A 6491-nucleotide genomic window follows, 5' to 3' on the forward strand; every position below is an offset into this window, starting at 1 on the left:
ATGTAAACAAGCAGAACTAATCCCTACGTTCCTACAGGCAGGTATGTGGTCACTTAGATAGGGTTGTAAGCGATCATGATGCAGTACTTTCTCACCTCGTCTGTCCCTGACTCGGTAGAGCACTGGTCCAAGCCGTGCTGTGACGACCAATGGCCGTTGCCATGGGGGTTGGAGTTTTGGACTGTAACCCTTTCTCCTGTTACTGACCCTCACTGATACAAGATCCCCTACTTGATAGGACTTCTCTCTGGCTCGTAAGTCATAGACCTTTTTCTGGCGAGTCTGAGCGAAGCGCAAGTTCTGGCGTGCTACTTGATGAGCCTGCTGCAGATTAGCTTGCAGTTCTTGGACAAACTCAGGTGTACCTTTGGCTTCCCTGGTAACCTCAGCCGTCCTTAGCCAGATGTCATGTGGCTGGAAAACTTCTCGCCCCAACATCAGCTGATTTGGCGTGAAGCCTGTCGCTGAATGCACAGTGCTCCTGTACGCTGCAGTGAGTAAGGGAAGATGTTCATCCCAATTTCGTTGACTTTGGTCCACATAACACCGTATCATCTGCAAGAGCGTTCTATTGAAACTTTCCACTTGCCCGTTGGAAGCTGGATGATATGGTGTGGTCCGGGTCTTAGTTACTTGTAACAGGCGACAAACCTCTGTGAACAGCGAACTCTCAAAGTTCCGTCCTTGGTCCGTGTGAATCTCGAGGGGAGCCCCAAAGCGTGATATGAAGTCAAACACCAAACTCTTTGCTGTTGTCTCAGCTCCTTGTTCAGGGACAGGAAATGCCTCTACCCAGCGGGTAAACTGATCGATTATAACTAGAATGTACCTGTTGCCTGACTTGGATTCTGGGAATGGTCCTAGGACATCAAGGTGGAGTCTGTCCATAGGTGCTCCAGCCTGGTAGTTCTGGAGCCTGGCCCTCCCCATTGGACTGGTTGTTTTACAGGAACTACACTGTGGGCACTTCTTGACGAAAAGGCGTACATCGTTCCCCATATTGTACCATTGGTAACACCTGCGGAGACGCATAAGCGTCTTCTCCTCCCCTGCATGACCCGCTTGTGCTGGATTGTGATGGGATTGGAGAACCTCATTCTTCAGGGAAACAGGAACAAGTAAGTGCAGAGCTGACATACCTCCATTTACATCCTCCCACCGGTAATAGAGGACCCCATCCCGTATCTCTACTTGAGACCAACACAGCCAGTACTTGCGAACCGCTGGGCTCTGCATCATGACCTCTTCCTTAGCAGGTAAAGAGCCATCAGACATCCATTTATGGAGAATTGAAAGGTCTGGGTCAGCTAACTGTTCTTTCCTGAGACTTTCTGAACTTAGCGGTTGCAGCCAGTTTGAGGAAAGACCTGAGTTGTCATCACCTACTTCGTTAAGGTCACTGGGAGTGTTAGTGCAACTACCCTCATTCTGAGGGTCAAGGGAGTGTGTGCGTCTTACCGCCAAGGGGATGACATCATCGACATCTTCCTCGAATCTGGCCCATTGATGGTGGAGCTTACGGCAGAAGCGACAGACCTTGCATGGCAAGCTATCTAGCTCTCTTCCTGCTTGATAACAGTCACAAGGTTCTTCATTCAGAGTCCTTCGGGACAGAGCGTCAGAATGGTGTGTACCTGGCCTATGCTCGATGACAAAATTGTACTGACTGAGTTCTTCGAGCCACATAGCCAGTTGGCCTTCTGGTCTCTTAAACCTGTATAGCCACGTTAGACTGCTGTGATCCGTCCTGAGTAAGAAGTTAGACCCCAGCAAATAGTGGCGGAACTGCCTTGTGAACCTGACAACTGCTAGGAGTTCCTTACGTGTGACACAGTACCTCTGGTGAGCTGGTGTGAGGAGACAGCTGGCAAAAGAGATAACTTTCTCTTCCCCCCACTGTAACTGTGAGAGCACTGCTCCAATGCTCTGGTTGGACGCATCAGTGTCCAAGACAAACTGTCCAGATATAATTGGGAACATCAATATGGGTGCAGTTGTGAGGCTCCTTTTAAGATATTCAAAGGCCTTTCTCTGCTCCTCTTCCCAGGAGAAAGGACTCCCTTTCTTGAGTAGCATTGTCAAGGGTGTAGTGATTTCAGCAAACTTGGCAACAAACCTCCTGTAATAGTTGCACAGACCCAGGAAAGACTGGAGTTCCTGGACACTGGTTGGGGACTTCCAGTTTCTAACGTCACTAATGAGGGCTGGATTGGTCTTAATTCCTTCGCCGCTCACAATGTGACCAAGAAACAGGACTTCGTCTTTTAGCAGCTGACATTTTGAGGGCTTCAGCTTTAGTCCATATTTTTGCAACCTCTGAAAAACCTCTGCGAGGCGCTCCATACCCTGTTCCACATCTTCACCAAAAATGATTATGTCATCCAGGTATATCAGTAAAGTGTCCCACTGCAACCCTTGTAGAACCAGCTCCATGGCCCTCTGGAATGTACTGGGTGCATTACACAGACCAAATGGCATTCTGGTGTACTCATATAGCCCATACCTCGTCACAAAAGCAGTCTTGGATCTGTCTTTTTTATTCATTTCAATCTGCCAATATCCTGACTGAAGGTCAAGTGTTGAGAATGTCTTTGCACCACCCAGCACGTCCAGGCATTCCTCTATTTTTGGTAGGGGATATGCGTCCTTGATGGTAAGATCATTAAGTTGGCGATAATCCACGCACCAGCGAACCCCCCCATCCTTTTTCCTTACAAGGACAATAGGGGAAGCCCATTCTGAGCTTGAGGGGACAACAATACCGGAATCAAGCATTTTCTTAAGATGTGTTTCCTCCTCATTCCAGAACCCTAAAGGGGTACGTCGTACTGGCAGTCGAACAGGCTTAGACATTCCTGTGTCTATGCTGTGCTGCAAAGCAAAAAACTTCCCATGATCATCATCAGTTGCTGCAAAAACTGCTTGATATTCACTAAGCAAAGCTACTAACATCTCTTGTTGCTGTTCAGTGAGCGTTTCGCTTGCAGAAGTAAACAACTGTCTGAGGTGCTCTGGAAGGTCAAGAGAGTTTGGTGACGACACCCTCCTTATGTCATGCTCATCAGGCGGCTCATTGTCAAGATCTTGTGGCACTGAGTTCCCGCCTTTTGCATACAATGGAGCGTCACCTGGAACTAAGTAGGCTCTATCTTCATCCTCTCGAGCATCAGTATATGTTTCAATGAGCACACCCAAACAGACACCTCGTAATAAGGGTCTACTGGAAGCTGTGACATTGCATAGCCTGACTGGGATCCTCTGTTCCATGTTAATCATGATGCTGCCTGAAGACACTCCATCAGCCAGGCTAACAGGCTCTAGAACAGCCGGGAGTTCTGGTTTTGGGTCGTCTACCACACCCCAAACTAAACATTCACACTCTGGCGGCACAGTAACATCACTTTCTAACATCACTCTTGAAATGGCATAGTCTGGGCCCTTGCCTTCAGATATATAGGCTGGCATGAGTTCAGAGCCCATAAACACTTTACCAGAGGCATGTATGGTGAAATCAGCAGCTTTTAAGAAATCTAAGCCCAGGAGCAGGGCATCAAGAATTGGTGCAATGCATACTGTCCACTCCAACACCTTTGTGCCAATTCTGAATTCCACTTTCACTCCGCCTGTTGCTGACATCTCCCTTCCAATTTCTGCATTTCGGAGACACACATTTTTCAGTCCTGAAGGTGATTTAGCGGGTAATTTGCTGTACGCCTCAGCACCCGTGTCTATAACCGCATTAACTGGTACGCCATCAACAGTCAGCAAAATCATTAAACTGGGCCCTCGACACTCAGCTCTGCTCACATGCACAATAGATGGACTCTGCTCTGCCTGTTCGGAGTGATTTTGATTTGAGGGCTCCATTCTGGCCACAGTATTTTCAAGAGGACTTGTAGATGGACTGGGGGACCGTGAGCAGTTTCGTTTGAAATGTCCCTCCTCTCCACACTGGAAACATGACCCGCTAGACGCTCTGGTGGGGCTGGCATTTTGCTGTCTGTATCTGCTTGACTTGAAAGAGGTCTGAGCTGCACGTCCTCTTTCTGACTGAACTGCCATACTGGAATTTATTTGTTGGGTGGGTCTTACAGAAGAAGGATGAGCAACAGAAGAGGAAGGAGGCAGGTGGCCTATGGCTAGTTGGAGCTTATCAACTTTATCAATGAGTGTTTGCAACTGGTGTTGTGTAACATAACCCGGCTGTGACTGCACTCTACGTGACTGCAAGGCCGGTGGCTCCTCATCAGAGTCCATGTCTTGATCAGTCCAGGATACTCGACGTGTCCTCCCCTTCAGATCAAAGTCTCGTCCGAGTGTGGCTTTGAAATTGTGTTTATAAGATGATACTAGCCGTTGTGCCTCATCCAGTGATACAGGGTCACAGTTCATAACCTTGTATGCCACTTTCTGGTTGCGCAGGCCTTTGAGAAAAGCATCAGCAGCAATTTGCTCCCTGAGCTCAGTGTCAACTCCAGGATAAGCTAAAATGACCAGCCTGTGAACCTCCTCTGCGAACTCCGATACAGTTTCTTTAGACTGGCGCAGTTCTCCAAGTCTCCTCCGTGCTGTGGTAGGAGGCTCTTTCTGGCCAAAACGGAAAGCCAGCTGTTCTTTCAGCAGAAAGTAATCTTCACGTATGTGTTCGGGTAATGAGCACAGATATCTAACAGCAGTTCCTCGTAGACATTCATGGAGTTTATCCACTCTCTCTACTGTACTCCATCTGTAAATGACAGCTCTGCGCTCAAAAGGGATGATGAAGGAGTCCCAGTCATCCTTACCATCGTAAGTGTCAAGTTTAGCTTTAGGTCCATCTGAAGCTCTACCACGAGGGGTTGTGAGGTGATGGTTGGGCTGCAGGAGTTAAAGGTGTGTGCATGTTTGGGCCCAAGTTGAAAGAGCCATTATAATGGCTGGGTCCCTGTGCACGGCTTCTAGGTCTCACATCAGGGCCAGGTGTGGAGGAAGTTGGAGTAATTGGGCTCCGTACATGTCTATCAATGACCGCAAGCTCAGCAGCAAAAAGCTGTTCAGCATCTGAAGGCCCTGTAGCATCGCCATCTGTCATAACGGTTCTATCAGGGGCAGCTGCAAGTGTGGTAGAGTCGTCATGTTGGCGGGGACCACGTGTTAACTTACTGGTATGAGGCTGCTGCGTGAGGGCAAACAAACTAGCCTCCGTCGCTTCCAATCTTTGGAGCAGAAGCGAAATGGCATGTTGGAGTTGCTTATTTTGTTGTGACAGCACAGCCTGTAGCCATTGTGGGGGGTCTGAAGAAGCTGATGCTCCAAGTTGGACTTCGGGCTCACTCACATCCATGTTGTATTACAATTTAGCTTGAATTGTGATTTGTTTTTTTATGTTTTTATATATATATATATATATATATATATATATATATATATATATATATATATATATATATATATATATATATTCTGTGGTTTTTGAACTTCGATGTAGATTTGCAGGGCTATTTAGTAGTGTCTGTGAAAGTTGGCAGGCAGCCAACAGCAGCTAGCTTTGGCAGACTGCCAGCGCCACGCCTCTCCGATGGGGAAAATGAAACTCCGTGCAGCCCTTATTGCCGTGAGTTTATGTTCAATGCGGCGATCAAACGAGGTTAATCAGTCTTTAATACTTCTTCACAACAGCGTTTGGCAGTGATAATAATGTACATCGATTCACAAAGGATGTCCCAGCACTTCACAACACTCACAAGTCGCTGATGACTGTCAATCACGCTCAGCTTCTGACACCACTTGTTGTGTTTCTCGTGTTAGTTTCTCAGTGTCCGTGGAGGCGTGAAGAGAAGCACACAACAAATAGAATCTGTTCAGTAATTTCACTTTACTGATTAAGACATAGCGAACTTACATAACGGGGGTTTTATGCTCTTGCCCAGCGCTGATGGGTTTATGTACAACCATCCGCACCGGAGCCTACGAGCATACTGATGCTAAATGTAAACAAGCAGAACTAATCCCTACGTAATGACGTAGCCACATCTGATTGGCTAATAAGAGCACATGGTGTATACATGAAATAACCGTAACAAACAATGTATACTGAACTAACACTATAACAAACAATGTATACTATACTAACACTATAACAATAAACACACACACACACACACACACACACACAAACATTTAAATATTGATCTGTTTCTCATCCACACCTAATTTATTGCTTCCAAAAATATCGATTTAACCATTGGAGTCATATGGATTACTTTCATGCAACCTTTTATGCATTTTGAACCTTAAAAGATTTGGCCACCATTCACTTGCACTGTGAGGACCTACAAAGCTGAGATATTCTTCTTAAAATCTTTGTTTTTGTTCATACACATCTGTTCATGCACAATGTTATGAGGGTGAGTAAATGATGAGTGAATTTTTGTTTTTTTATTTAACTATCTCTTTAAATATATCCCTCCAAAATCTGCCATACCAAGCACGGGACTTTTATTTTGACAGAT

The sequence above is a fragment of the Xyrauchen texanus genome, chromosome 12, assembly GCF_025860055.1.
Source record: "Xyrauchen texanus isolate HMW12.3.18 chromosome 12, RBS_HiC_50CHRs, whole genome shotgun sequence".
Classification (NCBI taxonomy): Eukaryota; Metazoa; Chordata; class Actinopteri; order Cypriniformes; family Catostomidae; genus Xyrauchen; species Xyrauchen texanus.